The following is a 24452-nucleotide window of genomic DNA, read 5'->3' on the forward strand; positions in this document are numbered from 1 at the left end:
CTCCTATTGTCTCTATAGTTTGAAATACTAGGATGGACAAAATATTTCTGATATATGTATGTATGTGTATATATATATGTGTGTGTGTATATGCATATATATACACATTACATATGTATACATTTCATATAGTACCATTATACATGTAATATATATATACACACACATATATAAGGTGTCTATATATTACACATCATACAATAAAATTCCATTTTTAACTTTCAATATCTCCTTACTAAAGAAAGCCTTAGTGAGTTGAGGCTGAGTTAATAGGCTTTATCAAAGGCTCATCTTTCACCAGTGGTCAAATCATCTTTAATCAATGGTTTCCAGGACTGTTCTGATTTATTTCTGTTTCCCATTTCACTCTGTGTCTCATGTCGTTTGTTTTACCTACAATATTCAATGATATATGTATTGTGAGGCTATTTCTATCTCTTCAACTTCAGTTGTTCAATGTTTATGAATTTAAGTCAAAGATTTTCAACTGTACTTTTATTTCTCTTACTCAGCCTGTTGCAAACTGGTTACCACAAGTATCCATGCTGAGCTGACTTCCCAATGTCTAGTCTAGAAAATGCCTGCTGCAATTTACCCTTCTACTTGTGGTTGAGTTCACGCTGTTCTGAGAACCCTCTGATGTGGAAGTGGCTGCTGTAGATTCTGACTGGAGCAAGAATGACTTCTAAGTTGTATGTGACCTAAAAACAGCTCCCCTACTGAACAGAAGATACTGACTTTTATGTTTCCCCCGTATGGCAATATCAAACATACTGTTTGTCGGTAGCACCCTGTTTCTTTGTTGTACAGCCATTTCATGCTCTCCTCTTTGTAGCAGACTCATTCTAGAGTGCTATTTAACTATGTTTTTAGTTAATGAATGTCCAACCAAATGGATGAGTAGATGAATTATTCTAGACATGAGCTGGTAACATGTTAATATGTTCTTTGTGGCTTTGTTGAGCTTAACCATGATGAATTTTATATTCTTTCAGATTTAAAATAAGCCCAGCCTCTGTTTTTAAAAATTATGTACAATGGGAAAGTATTTGATCATCTTCAAATGAGATATGCCAATCACTAGACAATAATTCTAAGTAGACATTCATACAAAAATGATAAATATATGTATTTAATGAATAAGAACAAAAACCCTAGGATAACAGAGCACCAAGGAGATCAAAGAGTAATCTCCAGTAATTTGGTGTTGACACAGCTGAAGAATAATATCACTATTGACTGAAATATATAATGTCCTTAGTGAATAGCTTGTCAGGACTAATATAATCAAATACAAAATTGATACAAGGAATCATGACCCTACATCTCAAACACCACTCTGGGCTTCTCCCACCCAGAGGAAAGTAATTAATTAATTTCAGCTGGAGAATGTCTTCTTGTCTGTAATTAACAATATGTGCACCTACCACATTCTAATCCTCCACTGTGGTGAGGATGTACAAGGTGATTAGTGAAAGCAAATTGCAAACACGCCTCTTGGTTGTTTCTTCTTCCACCTCAAAATCCCTCATCCTCCCACCCCATCCCACTTTCCTTGTCAAGTATTAAATGGAATTTTTAAAATCAATTAAAGCATAAAATATGTATTTTATTTGTTTTCTCACATAGGTATTTTTACTTTAGGTTTATATCTTGAATCATAAACTTTAATGTGAACTCCATTTTGGTTTATTAATACAAGAAGTGTTTAAAGTGCTCATAAAATGCATATTCCACATGCTCTGTCATCTTTCATTTCTTATTTTTTATTTAAATTTTTAAATTTTTAATTTGTTTTTTTGAGACGGAGTCTACCTCTGTTGCCCAGGCTGGAGTTCAGTGGCACAACCTCAGCTTACTGCAAGCTCCACCTCCCAGGTTCATGCCATTCTCTTGCCTCAGCCTCCTGAGTAGTTGGGACTACAGGTGCCCGCCACCACGCCCGGCTAATTTTTTGTATTTTTAATAGAGACGGGGTTTCACCGTGTTAGCCAGGATGGTCTTAGCCAGGCCGATCTCGATCTCCTGACCTCATGGTCTGCCTGCCTCGGCCTCCCAAAGTGCTGGGATTACAGGCGTGAGCCACCCCGCCTGGCCTCATCTTTCATCTTTAAAGTGATTTTTAACTTATAAAGTATTTAAAAGTTATATTTATAAATACATGGTAAAGATGCAACATGTTTGCTTTATTCAAGATTGTGGCCTTGAATCTCTGCAAAGTAGCCAGCACAACAAAATAATCAAGTAAGTGGAAAAATCAGCAAAGGGCAGTAGCACCAACAAGGTTGGTGTTATAGAAGAATTTTTAACTTTGGCTTTGCCACTTCTTAGCAGTATGCCTTTGGGCACATACTTAACTTCTCTGTATTTTTCTTACCTTACCCACGAAAAGTAGACATCGAATGCTAATAATATGGCAAGCACTTAATTATAGATATATTTAAATATAACTATTAAATATAGATACAGTAGTTTCCCCTTAACCACAGTTTTGCTTACCTCAATTTCAGTTACTCCCAGTCAACCATGGTGTGAAAATATTAAATGGAAAATTCCGGAAATAAAGAGTTCTTAAGTTTTAAATTGCACACTCTTCTGAGTAAGGTAATGAAATCCCACGCCATCCTGCCCAATCCTGCCCAGGATTTGAATCAGCCTCTGTCCAGCGTATTCACGCTGTAGATGCCGCTCCCTGCCCATTAGTCACACAGTTATCATTCCACAGCACCACAAGAAAATAACAGTGAGTACAGTACAATAAGATATTTAGAAAGCAAGAGACCACATTCATACATCTTTTATTACAGTATATTGTTATAACTGTTCTATTGTATTATTAGTTGTTGTTAATCTCATTACTATGCCAAATTAAACTTTCTCATAGGCATGTGTGTATGGGAAAAGCATAGTATATGTAGAGTTCAGTGTTATCTGTGGCTTCAGGCATCCACTGGGGGGGTCTCAGAATATATCACATGAAGATAAGGGGGAACTACTATATTTACAAATGGACATTTAACTGAATAATTTACACACATAGCAAATCAAATATGTGCAGAAAAATATGTTCCATGTCATAAGCCACCAGGAAGTTGCAAATTAAAACCATGGTGAGATACCACTACATGTCTGTTAGAACAGCTGAAATAAAAAATAGCAAAATGCTAGAAAGGATGTAGAAAAAATGGATCTCTCACACATTTCTAATGAAAATTTAAAATAATACAGCCACGCTGAAAAACGGTTTGGCATTTAAAAAAAGCTAAACACATATGTACTATATGATCAAATAATTGCACTTTGGGATATTTATTCAGAGAAATGGATACTCTGTCAACACAAAAACATGTACATTCCTGTTTTTCTGTGATAACCAAAAACTGCAAATAACTCATCTATCCTTCAATTGGTGAACGGTTAAACCACCTGTGGTATATCCATACCAGGTAATAGTACTTAACAATGAAAAGAAATAAACTATCAATACATACAACAACATGGATGGATCTCGAGGGAGTTATGCTGAATAAAGAGCCAATATCAAAAGATTACATAGTATATAATTCCATATAGTATTCTTATAATTACAAAATCATAAAAACAGAGAGCAACTTAGTGGTTTTGTACCTGAAGGATCTTTATGTTGATGGAACAGTGTTTTGATTGAGGTGGTTACATAAATTTATACCTGTTAAAAATTCATGGAAAGACACACACACACACACACACACACACACACACACACACACACGTACACACTCCCCTGTACACAGACGAGTATAATAAAACCAGAATAAGCTTTGTGAATTGTAACAATGTCAAATTCCTGATTTTGATATTGTATTATACTGTGTATTATAAAATGTTACCATTTAGGGAAGTTAGCTGAAGAGTACAAGGGAATTGCCTATACCATTTGCAACTTCCTGTAAATATATATTTTTTAGAGTTAAAAATATAGATATTTAAGGCACATAGCCTAGAGCATGGAACATAGAAGTAACTAAATAATTGTTATTATTTGTATCACTAGAAAACACAGGTTCCAGCCCCAGATATACAATTTATACATTTTGTCACAATGAAAATTTAACTAGCTTCCTTTTTCAAAAAAATGTATGCAGTGATAAGAGCAATAATTTCCCTGCCTATCTCAGTGAGTTCTTATAAGATTAAATTAGGTCTGCTTTTAAATACTTTTTTCTGTTATACTGATTTAGTCACCAATAAAAATGTTAGTGATTAGTCATTGCTTGGCTTGCCTCAATAAAATATACCAGTGTCTGCCATTTCACTTTTCGGTTTTCTTGATGAACTATTATTTTAAACTTATGAAAGAGAAATACATTCTTTCTCCCTCTCCCTCTCTCCCCCTGTTTCTCATATATATATGAAAACAGGCTTTTATAAAAGAGTTTGTGAAACTTATTTTATTATTATTATAATATTTTTTTGAAACAGAGTCTTGCTCTGTTGCCCAGGCTGGAGTGCAATGGCGTGATCGCTGCTCACTGCAAGCTCCGCCTCCCGGGTTCACACCATTCTCCTGCCTCAGCCTCCTGAGTAGCTGGGACTACAAGCGCTCCCCACCATACCCGGCTAATTTTTTGTATTTTTAGTAGAGACACAGTTTCACCATGTTAGCCAGGACGGTCTAGATCTTCTGGCCTTGTGATCTGGCCACCTTGGCCTCCCAAAGGGCTGGGATTACAGGTGTGAGCCACATTATTTTATTTTATCTCATTTGCCGAATACCTAATTTATTATTCCAATTCTGGGATTGCAAAATAACAATACAAAATGTCCTAAATATTTAGGACATCTTGTTAACCTTTTGTTCTTACCCACCCCAGGGCTCATCTCATTATCATTAATATATACATACACATACATATCAAATATATATAAAATGATATTAAAAATAAGGTTCCCGTCATTTATTGTGAATTGGTGGAGTAATCAGGTATTCAGGTATATGTTTTCATTTCATTTATATTTAACAGAATTTTATTCTTCCTAATTGTCCATTGAGTGTGACTCAAACTTTGGTCAATTTATTGATGGACATTAACACATTCACTCATTTAAAAGTAATTTTGATTGTCTTCTACATTCTAGGAATGTGATTGAATTGTACAGTCTTTGGTAGCACAGAATATGCTATTTTAAAGAAATAACCTTCTTTACTGCTTAATGAAGAATAATGAACTATGCACGTCATTATGGGATGAAGAACAGGTACCAAGAGAACAGGTGGAAAGAGCATTTGGCTGTGACCTCCCGTTTCAGGGAAGGTTCTTTGAAGAAGTGGCATATTGCTAAGAACTTGAGTAACTGGCAGGAAACAGTAAACAGAGCCATGGAAAAAGGATATTAGTCATTCTTATGGAAGGGGCTGGGTGGGTGCCTTACACAAATGATATGTTGTATAGAGGAAGAGAATGATAAAAAATATAAAGGAAAGATCTCATTTAACCTTGCTTTTTAAACTATGCCTTCTTTAGGAAAAGACAAGGAGGACATGCAGGGACTGAAATGTTGAAACAAAGACAAGAAATTCCTTTAACCAGCTAAGAAGACAAAAATTAAGCAAAACAAACAAAAGCAAATGTTTTTGGTGAATTTCAGAGCTAAGATTGCAAAACTTTCAGCAAGATCATTTGCTAATTTCTGGTGTTCATGACCATGGGCACATCACCTTCTTCTAAAGCGCCTGAGGCTGGACTAGAAAAATTGTATTTGTTTGCTTGTTTGTTTTTCTTTCATGCCCAGAAATGAACTAGTATTGGCACTATCCTTTAAGGGTACTTATAATTTATAAAGAAAAGAATATTGGCATATCTATTGTCATAATATTCCTACCAGCAGTTTTCTTAAAGCCAGAAACATATCAAGTCCTTCAGATAGCAACAGTGCAATGTCAACATTTCTAGGGTAGTTAAGCTACTCTGTGTTAACATAGTTTTTATTTTGGAGGAACTTTGAGAAAACTATTGGATGAAGAAACATGCTTACCTTTGTAAATGAGCATGATTATCCATAAAATGGTATATGTTGTGCTAAATTGTTAACTTATTATCATTTATTTGGCTGCAGATGTGCACAAGAAAAGTTGGGGTTGTCAACAGAAGACTATGCATAGGGGGAAAAAAGATAAATAAAAAACATTACTTTGTCATATTGAAGTATAAAACTTAGGTAGTGGGAACTAATTTTATTGTTCTGTATTATTCTGACTGTAATATTAATGCAGAAAGCAACTAACTCGGCACAACATTTTTCTATAAAAATGTTCATTCATACATTATCAAGTGAAGTAGCTCTTAGGAAGAACTTGCGTCATACTGATCATTATTTAATTAGATAAACTTCTTCACAATAGTTGTATTTTAAATAGGGATTTTCTTTTAAGTTGCCCATACCAATCCATAACTTAGTTATTTCTGTGTTCACAGATCTTCACATTTATTTTGCATTCTGCTGTAATATAAAAATGTGTATGATTCAGGATATCTATTTTCTTCTTTTTTCTTTCTTTTTTCTTTAACTAGGGAGTAAAGACAGAATTTCTCACCGTAGCAAGATGGCAGACTAAGAAATCTTTAACACTATCACTATGAGTATGTAAAAATACTGGATTAACCATTTGAAAAGTATTTATAATAAATAGCTAAGCTTACGAGAAAAAAGAGAGCCCTCAAGTTGATAGAAACAAAGAGGTAACTGAAAACAAGAGTTGGAATATTTGTTTATTTCAAGCTGCGTGTGTGTGTGTGTGTGTGCATGTTTGTGTGTCCAGTGGGGAGACAGACACAGAAGTTGGATGCAGTTGGTGTTGGTACTCCATTGGCTTGGGATTTAAGGTCAAATCAGACACCTCTCAAAAGAAGACATCCATGCAACCAACAAACATATGAAAGAAAGGTCAACATCACTAATCATTAGAGAAATGCAAATCAAAACCACAATGAGATACCATCTCACACCAGTAAGAATGGTGATATTAAAAAGTCAAGAAACAGCAGACGCTGGCGAGGTTGTGGAGAATAAAGAACTCTTCTATACTGTTGGTGAGAATGTAAATTAGTTCAACCATTATGGAAAACAGTGTGGCAATTCCTCAAGGATCTAGAACCAGAAATACCATTTGAGCATTTGGGTATATACCCAAAGGATATAAATCATTCTATTATAAAGATACATGCATGTGTATGTTTATTGCAGCACCATTCATAATAGCAAAGACATGGAGTCAACCCAAATACCCACTAACATTAGATTGGATAAAGAAAATGTGGAACATATGCATCATGGAATACTATGCAGCCATAAAAAGGAATGAGATCATGTCCTTTGCAGGGACATAAATAGAGCTGGAGGCCATTATTTTCAGCAAACTAATGCAGGAACTGAAAACCAAACACCACATATTCTCACTTATAAGTGGGAGCTGAACGATGAGAACACATGGACACATAGTGGGGAACAACACACACTGGGGCCTGTTGGGGTTGGGGTGGGAGATGGGGAGAGCATTGGGAAGAATTCCTAATGGATGATGGCTTAAAACCTAGGTGATAGGATGATCTGTGCAGCAAGCCACCATGGAACATGTTTACCTGTGTAACAAACCTGCGCATCCTGCACATGTACCTCTGAACTTAAAATAAAAGTTGATACTATTTTTTAAAAAATTGAAAATTAAAAAAAATTTAAAAGTAGGCTGGGCATTGTGGCACACGCCTGTAATCTCAGCTGCTCAGGAGGCTGACGCAAGAGAATCACTTGATCTGGAAGACAGAGGTTGCAGTAAACTGAGGTTTGTGCCACTGCACTCCAGCCTGGGTGACAGAGCGAGACTCAAACTAAAAAAAAAAAAGGGGGACAAAAACAAACAAACAAACAAACAAACAAACAAAAAAACATGCCTTGAGTAAGTAAGAAAGAAATGAAGAAACAAAGAAACAAGGCATTATAAAAGACACCAGCAAAATATGAAAAAGAGCAAAATAGGCCTCTGGAAAGGAATATATCTCTGTAGTATACACTACATGAAAACCCGATTACATAAGTTTATCAACATATTTGACATTGAAGGAATAATTACTGTTCTAAAAGATTATTGGGAAGACTTCAGAATTCAGCAGAGAGAGATGGGTAATATCTGAAAGAAGTTAAAAGACATTGAGGATCAGATGGCAAATTTCAACATGTACACATATAATTAGAATTCCAGAAGGAGGTAAGAGAAAGAAGGGGAAATAAGCTGTAGTAAAAGTAATTGGGGAGAGTTATAGATGGCTATAAATTCTTTGATCATAGGGTGGAGCCCACTTGATATAGTTTGAATGTTGTCTCCTCTAAATTTCATGTTGAAATGTAATCTCCAGTGTTGGAGGTGGGGCCTGGTAGGAGCTGATTAGGTCATGGGGGCAGATTTCTGATGAATGGTTTAGCACCATCCCCTTGGTGCTGTCCTTGTGATAATGAGTGACTTCTTGTGACATTTGGCTGTTTAAATGTGTGTGGCATCTTCATACTTGCTCTCTTGCTTCTGCTTTCACCATGTGATGTCTGCTTCCACTTTACCTTCCACCTGGTTCCCTGAAGCCTCCCCAGAAGCCAAGCAAATGCCAGTGCCGTGATTGTACAGCCTGCAGAACTGTCAGCTAATTCAACCTCTTTCTTTTTTAACTACCCAGTCTCAGGTATTCCTTTATAGCAATGCAAGAATGGCCTAAAACATCCTTTTCCCTCCTACTGAATCTGGATAAGACTATGACTGCTTTGACCAACAGAGTACAGTAAGTTTTGGACTTAGACTTTAAGATGACTTGCTACTTCCTCTTACTGGCTGAGAGTTCTGGGAGGCCATGTAAGAAGTTCTAGTGCCTTGCTGTAGAAACAATATAATCTCAAGCAGAAACCTTTAGGTAGGAATCTTGAGATTATATGGAGCTAAGCCTAGCTTTCCAATCACCTCTGCCAAAGCATCAGCCTGTTTGGACCCTGCAGATGAGACCCATCACCAGCTGAATACCACTGAGTAAACTCTCAGTGCAACAGGGAGCAGAAATATCCAGCTGAGCTTTGCATGAATTATGAAGCTTAAAATCATGAGGTATAATGAATATTTGTGGCTTAAAGCCATTAAATTTTGAAGAAGAAGCTAGGAAGCAATAGATACCTAAAAAAAGTCTGAGAATTTTGCAGAATGAACAAAATATGAATCCTTAAAGAATCACATAAAGGCTCAATAAAGAGAATAAAAGTTATCCCTACTGGGACATACTGTTGTGAACTGCAGAACAAAAGAGGAAAACGTAATCAAGAATGAAGCAAAAGAGGAAGAATAGATTACATGCAAATAAACAATTTTAATAACTAATGTACATTCCTTTAACATCAATGAAAGACTATAATGTAATGGAGTAATATTTTCCAAGCAATAAGGGAAACTGCCAACCTAGAATTCTAAAGCCTGCCAAATCATCATTCAAGATTAAGAGCAAAATCAAGACAACTTTGGTCCTAAAAGATTGAAAAATTTATTACTAACAAAGCATCTCTGAATGAACTTCTAAAGGACATATTTCAGTATGAAGGAAACTAAACTCAGAAGGAAGATGCGTGAAACAATGAGTAAAAACAAATAGCACTCTCTAACCATAAGAAAAACTCAAACAAAAAAGCGACTTAGGCAAAAGTAAATATCTTTTTATATAAATTCCCAAGGGTCTTCATTAGCAGGTGAGTATTTATGCATGATAATTATTAGTACTATCATTATTTCCTGATAGTTTGTGCATGACAGAAATCATACCTTATCTCATTTAAACCGATGAAATATGTATTAATGTTTCCACATAATGAGGAAAAAATGGGGATTAAAGAACAAATCAGAATTTGAACAGCTAGTGAGTTGTGGAGATGTAGTTTGGAAACAGTGATTGCAAAGATAATGACCAGCTCCTCTAAACTATATAGTCTCCTGTGTATTCTTTCAGAATTTATTTTGCTTGAATCTCTTACTTTTAAGGAACTTACACATCTTGTATATACCCATTTCTCTTTTCTAACTCCCGATACACTCACCTTCTCCTTTTCCATCAAACACCATTGATATCAAATGAAAGGCTGTTTACTCTGAAGACCGAGAATTATCAAAACAAGTTTCCCATGACAAAAACATCTATGAAAATGCTAAATTATCACCTTGCAAAATAATCATCTTTGTGAAGGATAATTATCTGGCTCTGAAGGACAGAGATGGTAACTCTTGCGTATTTAGCAGAGGAGGTATTGCTACTCTTATTTTAAAACAGAGAAAAATTAAACTCAGACAGGCTATGTGATCAGTCCAAAATCACAGAACAATTTAAAAATAGAGAAAAATTCAAAATAATGTATTGTGTCTCTGAAGATAAAGCATATTCTGTCACTCATGTTGACTCTCACAGTTTGGGAAAGTCTGTCATGTGTCTGGCATTGGAATTTGGGACTATAAACAACTTTCGTCATAAGTCTTTTCCAATATTACACACTCAAGTGCAAACAATTCCAAATGGCACTCAACAACATTTATTTATTGATTATCTATCATTTTTTGCTCATTGGATTATTACTTTACACGGGTGCTATAATTAGGCACATCTCTGGAAGGTGGACAAGACATGACTGGTATAAAAATCAAAATAAAGGTGTGAAAGAAGTGAGGGTACAGTTTTTGGGGATGTGCAGGCTACACACATCTGTCAGCTACTTTTTCAAAAGGAACAGTGGAGAATCTGACTGTAAAAAGTAAAATAGAGGTTCCTCTTCAAAGACTTTCCTCCCTGTCTAATTAGGAATAAGTAATAACTTCTCTTAAAAGCAAAATTTATTCGAAGACCTGTGCTAACATTCTTAAATATCTGCTAGCCGTAACAGAGAAATCAATGTACTTTAAGTTCCTAGCTTACCCACAATTTAGCTTAAATATTTGCCCTGGCATGCTTATACTGGTCCAAGCAAGCATTAGGTCATAGCCTGTTCCTCTTCCTTATTTAAAAGTGTTTTTACTCTTCTCAGCATTCCACAAGTTACTTCCTCCTTCCTTTGTTCTCCTCTACCTTTTCCTCTTTTAAAAAGTTCTAAGTTGCTCGCCAATTGGGATAAACACAGAATGTGAGGTTCCGTTCCAGTCAATGGAAACCGGAAACAGCAGCAGGGTGGATGCGTCAGGTTATAAATGACCCTGTCTCCTTTGTTCGGTGTACTCTCGTGGCAAAACTGCTGGCGAGTGTACCCTTTCTGCAGGAAGTAAAAATGGCCTTACTAAATAAATTAAATTTATGTTCAAGTGCTATTTCTTTACGGCACCAGAGAACAAGCATTTCAAACATGACTAAACCAATAAGTTAATTATTGTAGAGATATTCTTAAGGGAGGCAATGTGTAGTAAGAGGAGAAATTCTAAACCTGGAACTAGGAAAAAGGGGTTTAAATCTAATAGACTCTTCTACTTGCTGCTTCATTGGCCATTTTGACCTTTACTTTTTTGGACAGTAATGTATAAAGTGACACATCTAACATTTGTGTGAGTGTTGGAACACAGCAGGGGATATGACACAATGGAGATGAAAACACATTGCATAGTACTTAGCACAACAAAGTTCTTTAAAATATCACGTGATTGTTTATTGACTGAGAATTCATTATGTTGTTTGACAAAAGAAGCTAGTAAAGAGATTAAATGTGAGCATTAAAAGTCTATTTTAAGAATGGGCATTTTCCTCTCATTAAAGAAAGAAAAATGTTCTTATTTAATGTTTTCATAGTGTTTTCTCTATTAATTTTAATTAGGTTCTATTAAATATTCAAGGTTTTTTAAATGATAACCAGACTTACTATTGAGATATATCATTAATTGCACACTAAATTCTTGCTTGTTGGATTTGTGTGTAAGCGTGTGTGTAATTTAATGTCATTTAAATGTGGTCCTAATGTGGAATCCCATGACATACCCTCAAAAATGACACTACATGCTGTATGTATTGTACACAGAGTACACAGAGGCATTCCTCTCAGTGGGGACTTTGTCCTGGATAGTGTAATTGTAGTAAGAGCAAAAAGTTGCATGAGTCATCAGTCTGGTACCATATTTTAGTGGTCACCATAAGCTAGAAATTTAATTCTGGCCATAGAAGTAAAACTCATCTGCCCAGACAACTAACAAATACTTTTCTCTAATGATAATTTGTAAATTGCTTCTTTATGAATCCACCGATATAATCCTTCAAAGTAGAAAAGTATCTCATGAAAGAGAAGGTATTTAAGTTTGAAAATTATTTATGGAGACTGAGATCTAAATTTTCATGCCATAGATTGAGATGGTGACTATAGCTGTACCTAAAGACTGTGGCAGGCCGGCATGGTGGCTCACTCCTGTAAACCTAGCACTTTGGGAGGCCGAGGAAGGTGAGTCACCTGAGGTCAGGAGTTCAAGACTAGCCTGGCCAACATGGTGAAACCCCATCTCTACTAAAAATACAAAAGTTAGCTGGGCATGGTGGCATATGCCTATAATCCCAACTACTTGGGAGGCTGAGGCAGGAGAGTCACTTGAACCTGGGAGGCGAAGGTTGCAGTGAGCTGAGATCGCGCCACTGCACTCCAGCTTTCCAGTCTGGGTGACAGAGCGAGACTCCATCTCAACAACAACAACAACAACAACAACAACAACAAAACCCAAAACAAACAAAAAGAAAACCACTGTGGCAAAGAGTTGGGTTTAAAAAAATGTTCTTAATGAATTTCTTATTCATCAGTTTTTCTTTCATTTGTAAATTTTCCACACTGGATTTGAGTATCAAAAAAGGAGTCCTGAAGGAAGGGATAAGTAGGCTTTAGCACAAAGAGAGAGAGAGAGAGAGAGAGAGAGAGAGAGAGAGAGAGAGAAGGGATAAATATTTCTAATGCCCACAAAAGGAAGTAGTTGGAAATGGTCTATCAGCTTGAAATTTCAGCAACTGTAAAAGTAATTTAGAACTGGATAGTAGCTGAAAGTGAGATCAGAGAGCTGTGCAGTGATATCTCATGGAGGGACTTCCGTGCTAAATTAAGAAGCTTGAAATTTATTCTGAAAATTATAAAGAGCCATTGATCAAAATTGATGCATTAGTTTCCTATTGCTGCTGTGAAAATCTATCACAGATTTAGTGGCTTAATACAACACAAATTTATTATCTTGTGTTTCTGAATTTTCGAAGTCTAAAATAGTTTCACTGGTATAAAGTCAAAGTGTTATCTTAGCTGGTTCCTTCTGGAGACTCTGAGAGGAGAATCTATATTCTTGCCCTTTATTGTTTCTGTAAGCCACTTGAATTTTTAAGCTCATTGCCCCTTCCCCTCTTCACCCCTACCTCTTGATTCCATCATCCCATTTCCTGCTAGTGATTCTCTTCCTCCTGTTTCACTGTTATAAAGACCTCGTGATCACGTTGGGCCCACCTGAATAATTCAGGAAAATCTTCCCAAATCAAGATCTTCAACTTAATTACAATAGCAAAGTCCTTTTAACCATATAAGGTAATGTATTAATAAGTTTCAGGAATTAGGACATGGACATCTTCTAGAGGCTATTATCTTTAACTTATTACAAACTATAAGTAGAGATACGACATGAAAAGTTTTATATTTTAGAAAGAGCCCTCTGACACAATGGGAGTTAGTTTGAAGAAGTATCAGCCTCGTAGAAGGGGAGGAGGGTTTTTTCTTGTTGTTGTTGTTTTTAAAAAACAATTGTTGGGTTCCTGTTGAAAAATGGCTTATTCCAAATCTAATGATGTGCAACCTTAAATCTAAGACTACTGCTCCCCATTTCTTTCACAGAACACCCCTATAATGAATAGCAAAAAACTTTTGTAGGATACCCTTCAATGGAATCTAGAAACTAACTGGATGGGGAGAGAAGTGAGTGGTAGAGGTAAGGGAGTGTCTTCAATTAACAAATTTAAATTATCTTTATTAGAAATAGGAAATTTAGGAAATGAAGCAAGTGAGGAAGAATATAGAATGTTCAATCAAGGATCCTATTAGATTTTGGAGCACCTTTGCACACATTAGGAAAAGACAGCCCCTCTGGATTGATGCAGTCCCACAGGCCCATGGCTTTGTCAACAGCCACCTCTTCATATAGAGGAACAGATGTCCCTCCCTTCCAACTGATGCAGCTCCTTTATAGGGCCTAGTAGGAGCCTGCCACAAACCACAGCCACAGCAGATAAAGGGCCTGAGCTCAGTTTTGTACATACTAGATATGAAGCACCAGTAAAATTTCACATAAAATTGTCTAAAGGGCACTTCTCAGAAGAAAAGTAAATGATCTGGATGCCAGTTTTAGAACTATCCGCAGAAAAATAATATACGAAGGTCTAGAATAGTTGAGATTGTACAGGAAGAGAGTTACATGATTTAAGAGACAGTCAAGTTGAAACATAGAATGTCCAAAATCATAGTATCATTGCTAGCATCAGAATGGGACAATTTTTTCACAGTCTTGGTGAATAGTTAGTGCATTCAGTAAGTGCTCTTGACAAACCCATGCCTTTACCATAGAATTATTTATATTTTTATGAAGGTTTTAATGTATTAAATGTTGAAGGTAAATCATTTTTTGCAATAATAATAAAAAAGGAGTACATCTACATTATTTGCTATCAGCAAAAGGGAAGATTAGTATAGGGACATTTGAGATATATCAACCGTGGGTGAAAACAGCTAGAAAATCCCTTGATGCACACTTAAATCAAAGTCTCTTAGAATCCTCTGGAAAGGAAAAAAGACAGAATTGGGAAAGGGAAAAAGAGAACAATTTAATTTAAAATATTTTCCTTGATTTTTCAACCGATTTATTTGTATGTTGAATTAATTCCATGAAGTGATGCATGATTCTAGTTATTTGAACCTATGTGAAATGTTTTGACACAGGAGAATGCATTTCCTTAAGTTCCAATTGTGGAATTTAGTTATCTATTCAATATATGTATTTCATTTAACTTCAGCTGATTTGAGATACCCAATTCTCCATTGGGAGGCACTTGGCTTTTCTCATAAATGTGTAATTTTCAGCTTGAAGAAACACTTGCACCTTCAGGGAGCAATATATTCTCTTTTCCCAGTAGTTCCTTATTTTATTTACCCTGTCAAGTAGCCAACAAGAATATTTTCTCATACTGTACCAGACACGAGGAGTGAAGTTCAAGCATTCAGTTTGCCCAACTTTTCCAGAAAAAAATTAGAAAATAATCTCAAGCAAAGTAACTAATAGGAGTTCTTATTGAGCCATAAGCTACCTGTTTAGAATTATCAGTTAAATTAACTTCTAGAATAAAGACCAATTATTTCTTAATAGAACGCGTTTTGAAAGTGTTTGCATTTTGCATTTGGCATCTCTGCAAAATATTGGAAGAAAAGAGTCTGAATCTTGCAGTATACACTTGTTAATTGTTCCATTTTGCAGTAATCTAAGCATGAAAAAGTACAAGTGCTCTCTCTCTTATTGGCCATTTAGTGAGCTGCATAAAATTGAATATGGCAAATTTTGATTCTTTGGATTGTTATTTGTTGAAAATGTGCATAAATGAAGCTATCAGAAATGTGCTTTTAAATGAATATTGAATAGAAGGCAGTGGCATCTTTCCAATACAGTAATTTCTTCTTTAGTTAGAATGGCCTTAGTTAGAGGGGAAATCCTATTTCAGTGCCATTCTTTCCTCTTCTCATTTATTCCCAAAGCATATTGTACGTAGAGATACCGCGTCATGGACCCAGTAATAGTTCTGCTGTAGACAATTTCCACCTGACTGCATTTCTATTACTGTGGCTAACCTTCAACTCAGGAACAGCATTCACAATTTATAGAGAATACAGGAAAAAAAGAGGTCTTCCATCTAAATCCAGAATTCTAAGTGTGTGAAGTATAAATGAATTGCATAACTTTGAAAGTGAATATGAAATCCTTTTGGGTTTGATCCTTATGGGATGAATTGCTAGATTGTCACTAACCATGAAAGTTTTCTTGGATGTGCTCTTATTTTTCTTGTGTCATATGTTTGCAAGAAATTTCCTTGATATTTCCCCCAATGCATGGAGAATCAGATTTATTTTGACTAGAAGAGGCTGAAGATTAGAAATCTAGTTAAACAAGAAGCAGTGGCAAAAACTAAAGGCTAGTTAGTTTTGTTACCCTGGGTCTGGCAGACCAGAGATTGATTCAGCGAATCTGGCTCAAAGAAGAAGCATTAAAGAATACTATATTTAAACAGACAGCATAAGGTAACACAGAGCTGCCCACGGCAGATCTGGCTATTATTATTGACTCTGTTAATAATGTGCTATGTAACCTTTAACAAGTAAACTAACACATCTGTGATCCTTTTCCTCATCTTTAAAAAGGTGATTTGAATTGTCTGATTTATAAGATTTCTTCAAACTCCAAGCTTTTCTATTTGAAAGAGGGACAGATTTAGTGAGCACATAGTAAAAAGAATTTATCTGACTAGTGGGCAGACCTACTATATGTTCTCTGACTTTTTTCCTGTCCTGTCATACATGAGCAGGGCAACACTTATACATGACTGTTCTCAGCCAGAGGAAAATAATGAAGATATTCACTAGGTTCTTTTAAATGCATAGTTTAGAAAAGTGAAGGTCTATATAAAATGTCACATCATGACAGAAGTATAATGTAGTCTATAACCACATTGGGCTAGCTGTGGCTAAAAATTTCATCCATCCATCATTTATTCATCCATTCACCATTCATCTCATCTATCCATCCATCCATACCTCCATCCATCCATCCATCCATCCATCCATCCATCCATCCTTCATCAATACTTGCATTCAACCAATATGTACTGTATACAAAATACTTTCAGTTTCTCTGTAAGTACTGAAACTACACCAGTCAACAAGACAGGCCTGTTTCTACTTCATGGAATGGTACTAAATAAACATACAATTAGTTAATTATACCTGTGAAAACTATTATTTAAGAAAATACAGAATAATAACAGTGTGTATAACTGGCAGCTTTTTCCTCTATAAGAAGCAGGACAGACATGACTAATCTTGTTATTCAAAAGAAGGTGGAGATGCAAGTTGATTAAAAAGTCAAGAGTAACATTCACTTTTCAGTGTTCAACCATTTGCAAGACTGTATCATCACAACATTAACATTACTGGGTTCTGAATAACAAATCTTTAAATTTAGAAAATTCTCATGCCTGGCATAACTTCCAAAGAGGTTTTGGGAAAGATTTTGCCCTTGTGAAGATAAACAGAACTACAGTAACCTTTAATATCAAATCAGTATTCCAAGTACACTAAGGCAATAAAGAACAATAACAACTAAGTCCTGAAGGAAATAACAGATTCAGCCTTTATTTGGCAGAGAATGGCAGAGAATGGCATGCAATTATAAAGCTATCAAGACTCCAAACCCATAAAGTTAATTAAGAATGAGGACGGGTGAGTATTGAAATACTAATGAGGAGACTTAATTCTTCTTCGAATGAGATTATGCAATTATGACCCAAATATCGCTTTCCAGATTAGATTGACCAATTGTCTGTTTTGTCTGGGACCTAGGGTATTTTCAGATGCAAAACTTAGTGCTAAAACCAGGAAAGTTTTGAACAAAGTGGGACAATCTGGTTGCCTACATATCTTCTATAAAGTAACAATAATGTAAGATTCCTATGATATATGGTTCAGAACTACTTGATTTGTATTCTCTAAACACTTGGCAAGCCATGTGCTACCTACTCATTAGAAAAGGGCCTTTTAGAACCCACTACTAGGTTAATACAATTATGTTCTAAGCAGGGAGTATTTCGTCCAAAGTAGTATTAAGAACCAAACATGCATAAGCCCTAGTGAGTCTTTGCACCTCTGTATTTCCACCTTCACTGGCATCTGTACTAAATCAGCATCATTAGCAAATACCAAGATGCATCAGCTGGCTATCCTATTACATACTTTCACTGGCACAGCAATCAGGTACCATTTGATTCTAGCTCCACTTCTTAGCCTACTCTATCCAAAGTTACTCAGCTACAAAAATATCAACATATGAGTTAACCTCTCTTAGCCTCAGTTTCCTCACCTTTAAAAAAACTTTGCATTAAATTAACACAGGATAGATTAAAGACTTAAATGTAAGACCTAACACCATAAAAATCCTAGAAGAAAACCTAGGCAATACCATTCAGGACATAGGCATGGGCAAGGACTTCATGACTAAAACACCAAAAGCAATGGCAACAAAAGCCAAAATTGACAAATGGGATCTAATTAAACTGAAGAGCTTCTGCACAGCAAAAGAAACTATCATCAGAGTAAACAGGCAACCTACAGAATGGGAGAAAATTTTTACAATCTACCCATCTGACAAAGGGCTAATATCCAGAATCTACAAAGAACTCAAACAAATTTACAAGAAAAAAACAAACAACCCCATCAAAAAGTGGGCAAAGGATATGAACAGACACTTCTCAAAAGAAGACATTTATGCAGCCAAAAAACAGATGAAAAAATGCTCATCGTCACTGGTCATCAGAGAAATGCAAATCAAAACCATAATGAGATACCACCTCATGCCAGTTAGAATGACCATCATTAAAATGTCAGGAAACAACAGATGCTGGAGAGGATGTGGAGAAATAGGAATGCTTTTACACTGTTGGTGGGAATGTAAATTAGTTCAACCATATGAAAGACAGTGTGGTGATTACTCAAGGATCTAGAACTAGAAATACCATTTGACCCAGCAATTCCATTACTGAATATATACCCAAAGGATTATAAATCATGCTACTATAAAGACACATGCACATGTATGTTTATTGGGGCACTATTCACAATAGCAAAGACTTGGAACCAACCCAAATGTCCATCAATGATAGACTGGATTAAGAAAATGTGGCATATACACATCATGGAATACTATGCAGCCATAAAAAAGGATGAGTCCATGTCCTTTGCAGGGACATGGATGAAGCAGGAAACCATCATTCTAAGCAAATTATCACAAGGACAGAAAACCAAACACTGCATGTTCTCACTTATAGGTGGGAGTTGAACAATGAGAACGCATGGACACAGGGTGGGGAACATAACACACTGGGGCCTGTCGGGGGGTGGGGGCTGGGGAAGGGATAGCATTAGGAAAAATACCTAATGTAAATTATGAGTCGATGGGTGCAGCAAACCAACATGGCACATGTATACCTATATAACAAGCCTGCATGTTGTGCACGTGTACCCTAGAACTTAAAGTTCTTATTATTTTCAGTTCCTAGAACTTAAAATAATGATAATAATAAATACTTTGCAGTTAATTGTCACAAGTGAAACAAAGTCTCCCATGCCTAGGGTTGTATTTGGTAGATAAAGATAACAGCACAAAGTTGTCAGCTAAGTCTTTTATATGCATTACATGAATACATGGACTGATTTGCTTATTTTTTCAAGAAATTCTATGAGGTACGCATTTTTATTTTTTATATATGTATATACACACATGCACAAATGCATATGTGTACACTCTCTCACAAACACATATATATACTTAAATGAATAATTTGCTAATTTATCCATGATAACTCATATTTATAGAGTCACGGTTCACTACCCTCTAATTACCTTTCAGAATCTGCTAACGAACAAACAATATAAGTATATTTTAAACAAGAATGACACATAAGCTTTTGTTTATAGCCATCATGTATCAAGCACTAAATCAACATTTTCTTCATAATAGTCACTAAGTTATGGAATATTCCTAGTTTGTTCCTTTAAGCATTTACAATTTCTGGTTTTCTCTTGAGCCACTCAGGGTAGTTTTAGAGCTCAGACTGTTTCCTAGTTCCAGACTAGGAAGATATTCTTAATTTTCCTTAGTCTAAGGTAGACAGTCATCCATGGACAACAGCTGAAATGACCCTGCAGTACAAGATGGCATGAAATGGAACCTAGGGATTATGTCCTCACAGGTGATGCAGGTGATGGAAGAAGGAGCCAAGGTGGGTGGATCACCTGAAGTCAGAAGTTCGAGACTAGCCTGGCCAACAAGGTGAAACCCCATTTCTACTAAACATACAAAAAATTAGCCAGGCGTGATGTGGTGGCAGGCGCCTATAATTCCCAGCTACTCAGGAGGCTGAGGCAGGAGAATTGCTTGAACCCAGGAGGTGGAGGTTTCAGTGAGCCAAGATCGCACTCCTGCACTCCAGCCTGGGTGACAGAGCAAGACTCCGACTCAAAAACAAAAAACAAAACAAAACTAGAAGGAGAGTATATAGATAAGTGTTGAATGTTGACATCTGAGCTTTCTCAACAGAATCAAGAGGCATGACACCTTCTCATGAGTCATGAGTTCACTATGGCAGTTGCCTTCAAATAAGAGGAAATATCAGAATCTCTTGTAAGGGGACAGGAAGTGTCTACTGAATCTCTGTTCTACTGCCTATTCTTGGCAGGCAAACGTTTCCTGGAAAATAGTTACAGAAACAATCTCAGAATCAGGATTCCTAGATTTTATCCATCTTTGACCACTTACATGGGATAGTAGACATGGGGTTTTCCACATATTTCTAGCCTAGATTTCCTTCTAATAGTTTGGGTGACAAAATTGATACGCAACTACACGACATATTTCTCACACCAACTTACCCAGGGAAATTAATATTTTTCAAATAAGAGGAATGATAGCTCAATTTTGCTCTTTGTTGGTAAGAATCCACCAGCTATGATATGCACCATCTGACAACCATATGGTAGTAGAGATATTGAAAACAATAACATTTCCAGGAGAATGACCAGAAAACCAAGCATTTGAGGATTTGGAGGAGAAAATAATACTGTTGGGATTTGAATGAGACAAGAGGCGGGCACATGCTAGATATAATTTATGAGATATTTGAAAATAGTCACTTTCTATTTACTAGTTCTTTAACTTTCTTCTAAAAGACAAAACCAGTCATTAGAAGATAAAATAAAATTACCTCCCCAAATTTTCAAATGTGTTCAAAACTAGAACAGCATATCTTATGTATGAATGAGTTTCTATTATGTAAACACTTCAAGCAAGACTGTCAAGTGAAGTATTTCCAAATATTGTTTGTGCCATGTCTGTGGTTTATACTTACATGTACAAGGTGTGTAGCATGAAAGAGTAGATAAAGGGTAAGTTAAATGGTGCTCCTTAAAATATAATAATATATTATTGAATGTTATTGGAAAACACTAGGCTAAATTCAGTTGGACTTTTTTATTGCAGGACTTATCAGAACACTTCAGATGACATTGTACATCTCCAAGCAATGAGTGGAAAGAAAGGGATATGAATAAAAATAATCTCAAAATTCACAGATCTGAGATCCCAAGATATTTTTTGCCTTCTCATTAACCTTGCTCAAAATAATTTTTTAAAAATGTATTGCTTTGCAATGTAGAATATTAAAGAATAAAAATAAATACAAATAAGTTCTAGATAAGTCATGGGGTTACCCATTCATGTAACTGAAGGTTGCTATGAATAATCCTTTTCTACTATCAGTGAGTCAGTTGACATGGACCAGTCCCTGACCTGTTTTCTCTCAGATCTAATTCCTTACCCTTTGTCCATTTTGCTCTGGGTGACAGGAAAGCTGCTCTCTGAAGGTTCTCAGATTAGCCAACATCTGGGTAGGTTAAGCCAACAGAAGAGGTTGGTGAGAAATTGGAAGAAAGGAGAAATAGGAAATCCAAATGTATTCATCTTCTTTCTCTGCCTCAGGCTGGATCTGGAGAGCATCAAAATTACATTAGTGGTTCTAGCTGCCTTCAAACTATGGTTCTAGCCCTTGGAATCTGGTAATTCTGCGCCTTCCTTGGTACCTCCTGCCTAGGGTGGTAAAGGCTTTTGCTTTTGTCAATCTCTGAGTTGCACCAATCTTCTTGTGGCTTCTTAGCAATTCTATCACCCATATAATAAATTTTCCCATTGTTGTATCTCCTTGACTTACATACTTTTTTTCTCTTTTTTTGAGACAGGGTCTTGCTCTGTTACCCAGGCTAGAGTGCAATGGCACTATCTCAGCTTACTGCAACCTCTGCCTCTGGGTTCAAGGGATTCTCCTGCCTCAGCCTCCTGAGTAGCTGGCACCTGCCATCATGCCTGGCTAATTTTTGTAGGGGCGGGGTTTCACCATGTTGGCCAGGCTGTTCTTGAACTCCTGACCTCAGGTGCTCCACCCGCCTCGACCTCCCAAAGTGCTGGGATTACAGGCGTGAGCCACTGTGCCCATCCTACATACTTTTTATGGTTTCTGTTTCCCTGAATAGATCCTGACAAAAATAAGGATCTATATTTAAGATGCATAATTTTTTATATTAATGCATTATTATTTTTCTCAGAGAATTCCAGAGATGAAAAGGACCTTAGAGATTGCTGAGCCAAACGGCCAGACTCCAGTGTGTGGTGGGGAAGGGGAGCGATCCAGATGGGTAGGGTTGTGAAACTGCTACCCTTACTTCTGCAGAATCACTGTAAATATGTACTGGTTTCATTCAGAAAAAAAATATTCCATAGATATATTTGCTTTCCCAATATTACAGAAAAATCTCAGATAAGGATTAACTTTTAGTCCAATTCACTTTCTACTACATTCTTTCAGATTCAGCAATCTTTTATTAAACAGATCCAGTTCTTTTATTTTCTCCCCAAGCACTGTAAGGGACATTACCCACATTATTTTGCTTTATCTTCTCATCAACCCTTTGAAGGTGGAAGCAGTATTCAGAAATTGAGTTTTAAAAAGGTGAAGTGGCTTGCCTACATCTACACAGTAAATAAGCATCCAAAACCAGATTTAAACCCCAAATTAAGCTCTTTCCACAACACGGTCCTCCTTTCCTTGATGATTAAATGCTTATCTGATCTTAAAGTTGCAAGAAGAGTTTTAGGAAGTAAAATGATGAATTTAATTGTGGAGATGTCAAATAAAAAGCAGGTGAATGTGACTTTTAGCAAGACTTTAATTAATTTGATGTCTGATCTACCCTGACACAGTAACTTTTGCCAACTTTGTTTTGGTTCAAAAAGTGTCTTATAAAATATCCATTCCCTAAGCACAGGATGGATACTAGCACCAGTAAACTTTCCTCTTGCCTACCATTTAGAATTTGCTTTGCTCACAAATCATTCCATCCAAGTCTCACAATAAATATTAATATTATAGCCCTCACCATCATCCTCTCCAAAATAAGTCAGTGTGCAAACTTTGTTTCACGAGGGAAAGGAGAGACAAAAATCTTTAACAGACTCACATATGGAAGGGAAAAACCAATTAAAGATTATCTCTTAACCAGGAATGCCAATATGAGATGAGGTGCGTAACTAATCAGCCCAAGACATACAACAGGTGAAGTGATGAAAATATGATTGTGAGAAACGCAACAACAGTCTGATGTGCATAATTCATTTTTCCCATGCAGCCTCTGCCCATCTGCTGTGGCTCAATTGAGTATCAGAAAATGGAAAGAGTCCATCATTCATTAACTCGCCAAACTCCTTCAGGGCCCGGCGTCTCCTTCATTTTGTTTTTGCTCTTGTACCAAAGACTTAGAAACCACTAATATTACTCTGTAGGTTTCTGAACTTTTCAGGCTAGGACCTCATCAGTTTCTTTTCTAAAGGGAGCAGAGGTGTGGAGTGCTTTATACACAAAGCAAAGAGAGTTTAACACTTGTTAAAGCTCTGAAGAGCTGCCTTCTCCTCTGCTATGATGGATTAAAATAATGAAAACAGGAGCCTTAATCCTATTGTCCTTGGAAATAATCCTCTCAGGCTTTATTTTTCCTATCCTTGCCTAGACTCATGCAGGTTTCAACACTGTTTCCATTTGGCCTTCGTAGTCATTGCTAAAAAGAATTTCTGAACTTTCAGGCACACATGGAATGAGTAGATGATTTCAATCTAGTTCTGTATAACATATGGGACCTTTTTTTAAAAAGTATTTATCAAATGATGCTTTGTATTGACATATCCTTAGTTAATTACCTATTTGTATTTTAGAAGCAGTGTGTATTTCTCTCATTCAGCCATGTATTCACTTAACGACTACACAATGAATGCCTTCTGTGCCACGGTAGGTATTAGGGGTTCAGTAAACGCTAAAACCCAGTTCCTTTCTTTTTATTTATTTATTTTTTTTGAGACAGAGTCTCGCTCTGTTGCCCAGGCTGGAGTGCAGCGGCACAATATCTGCTCACTGCAAGCTCTGCCTCCTGGGTTCACGCCATTCTCCTGCCTCAGCCTCCCGAGTAGCTGGAAATACAAGCACCTGCCACCACGCCCAGCTAATTTTTTTTTTTTTTTTTTTGCATTTTTAGTAGCGACAGGGTTCCCCTTGTTAGCCAGGACG

The sequence above is a fragment of the Nomascus leucogenys genome, chromosome 2, assembly GCF_006542625.1.
Source record: "Nomascus leucogenys isolate Asia chromosome 2, Asia_NLE_v1, whole genome shotgun sequence".
NCBI lineage: Eukaryota > Metazoa > Chordata > Mammalia > Primates > Hylobatidae > Nomascus > Nomascus leucogenys.